Genomic DNA, 2,962 nt, shown 5'->3' with positions numbered 1-2,962 from the left:
GAGCCAGGGTCAGCGCTGCCCTGATTCAGACACACAAGCTCACTTCTACGTATAAAGCCCGTCGCACCGGAAAGCATCCAGACTGACCAGTGGGGTTTTCGGTTTAAGACTGGAGCGGTTTCAGCTCCATGCCTGATCCAGGCTAATGATTGGAAAGCCATAAAACCCAAAGTCCACATTTGAGGAATGGTAGATGGACGGGTAGAAAACCAAAAGGCCAGAGTCTGTTTCTGGCAACCGAGCACCCACACATGGCTGAGCTTTGCTTGCATAGCCTCACTTCAAGGCAAAGGGCCCTGCAAATATAAACAGCAGAGCGGCTGCAGCTGGAGCAGCGAGGCAGCAGCTTGCTTACTAAGACCTCTCTACATTAAACAATGGATCAAGTGACGCACGGGCCTTTGGCAGTGCAACAGAGACCCGGACAGCAAAAAAAAAAAAAAAAAAAAAAAAGGCCTCCTTCAGTATGTTTACATCTCTGCTCTCTCAATATTTACCTCACAGAAAAACACACAATTTTCCACTCCTTTTGTCTGTTCCTGTGTCCTCCACCTCCAGCAGAGCAGCGACAGAAACAAGTCTTTTTGTTGCACACATCAGAAAACTATTCTGTAAATTTCTACCTACTAAATTAATTGCAAAACTGATAAGTCTCTCTCTACAAGTGCTGAGAAGCACGAGACTTATTATAAATCTCCTGTGCAGTTAACCGATATTCACCATGTGGTTTCTGCAGCAGACACTGGGAACTGAATACAGCTAGGGCCGTCGCTGTGTGAGTCCTGGATTGTAAAAAGTGCTTGTGCATCTGTGTTATATCTCTTTTATGATGGGGCACAATGGGGAACGGAAGGGCCCAGGAGCCAGTGAATTAACACAAATTACAGCTAACAGTTGCCTGGGTAACTGGATAGGAATGAAGGCCAAATACTGTGTAATTTCCTAATGAAGAGGGGGAGTTCTTCTTTTTCACATTTAGAGACCTCCTCTTCCTGTTACCGTAACGACAGGAGATCTGTACCTCTATAGAGCAGTGGTTCGCTCATCAAGTCGCTCAGAAGGGTTTTGAAAGGGTTTTATACAGAAAATGTACTTTATTGTACAAAAAACTATTGCAATATATGTTTATGTATTTAGCAGACGCTTTTGTCCAACGCGACTTACAAGTGATAATCGGCATATTGCCCTTGAGGCTAACAACAACAATAACAACAACTTGACATCAATCATGGAGAGTAGGGAACAAGGAGTGGACAGTAGAGAGGGGGACGGGTGCAGGGAGGGTGCTAGTTTAGAAGATGCTCTCTGAAGAGCAGGGTCTTCAGGAGTTTCTTGAAAATTGAAAAGGAAGCTGCTGTTCTGGTAGTGCTTGCTAGGTCATTCCACATTTGTGGAACGATGCATGAGAAGAGTCTGGATTGTCCTGAGCGTGGTGTAGGCACTGCAAGCCGACGATCCTGTGATGACCGGAGCGGCCGGGACGAGACGTAAGCCTTTGCAAGAGGATTCAGGTAGATGGGAGCCGTACCATCTCGGACTTTGTATGCTAGTGTTAGCAATTTGATGTGTGCTGCTAGCGGTAGCCAGTGGAGCTCAATGAACAGAGGGGTGACGTGTGCTCTTTTGGGCTGATTGAAGACGAGACGCGCCGCTGCGTTCTGGACCATTTGAAGAGGTCTCACAGTCCAGCCCGGAAGACCAGCTGGAAGGGCTTTGCAGTAATGGAGGCGGGAGATGACAGTAGATTGCACCAGTTGCTGGGTGGCACATTGTGTTAGGTGTGGTCTGATCTTTCGTATGTTATACAGCGCAAAGCGGCATGAACGAGCAACAGAGGCAACATGATCTTTAAAGGTCAGGTGTTCATCAATCACAACACCCAGATTTCGAACTGCCTTTGAAGGAGACAGAGATAGGAAGTCATTTTGGATTGAGATATTGTGCCGTATGGATGGTTTTGCTGGGATGATATATATGTATAAATGCACACTACATTTCTCTCAATTAGCATCTTAAGTTAAATAGTGGCATCATAAATGTAAAACTTAAAACTATATTTTAAAGCGTTATCGAATCTTTAAAGGGAGACTAGGCAGTTTTGGCTTGCTTTTAGCACTCTCTAGTGTCTATTTGTGGAACGGAAACCAAACCCTATCTTGTTGCATGTTCATCTTTTTAACATCTCAGTCTAATAGCCGAACTGTCTCCCAGCTTTCTTTAGTGTTTAGAGGGGTGATCCATCACTAAATTCAACAAAGCAGCCGTGTTCATGAGCCAGAGTGCAGCGGCAGGTACGTAAGCTCCATTTTTTCAAAGCCCATCCGGCCAAACCAGCAACTGTGAAGTTGCAGGTGAGATATTCTGGCCAGAAGCGTTGATGGGGGCTGGGTGGCCTTTCATTAACCCTGTAAAGGGTCATTTTAACACATTACTGGCTCAAGAAAATCATTTAAAAATACAAAAAAAGTTGCAAAGTGTCTCTTTAAATGTGGATACAAGAGTGAGCGGTGCAGGGGCATGCAAAACATCTGCAGGGTGTGAACTTAATAAGTTTGCTTCACAAGCATCGAAGCTTGTAAATGCTTTTTAAAGTCGTTGAATCTTTTGGTAGAATTTCCCCCCACTCTTCCTAGAAACTGTTTCAACTCAAAGATCCAGATCAAAGCTTCGTACAAGTTCAGACTGTTATATGGTGCTCAACTTTCTCTTTTAAGGTGCATTAAAAATAACAGTACTGGAAAATATTTGATCACAGGGATTTGAGCTAAAGTAGTCTGTTCACAGGGTGAAGCGCAGTCACAGTGCTGTTTGGTATCAGGGTGTGTACCTCAATGAACTTCAGAAAGCTGAAAAGTGATTTGTCTCCCGAGATTTGAGAAAATAATTTACCAATGACTTAAAGCTAAGGCTAGAACATCTCCCAGCAGCTTGATGTTCTTGTAATTACAGTTGCACATAGTGA

This window comes from Nothobranchius furzeri, chromosome 17 (genome assembly GCF_043380555.1).
Source record: "Nothobranchius furzeri strain GRZ-AD chromosome 17, NfurGRZ-RIMD1, whole genome shotgun sequence".
Classification (NCBI taxonomy): domain Eukaryota; kingdom Metazoa; phylum Chordata; class Actinopteri; order Cyprinodontiformes; family Nothobranchiidae; genus Nothobranchius; species Nothobranchius furzeri.
This window is presented reverse-complemented; position numbering follows the sequence as displayed.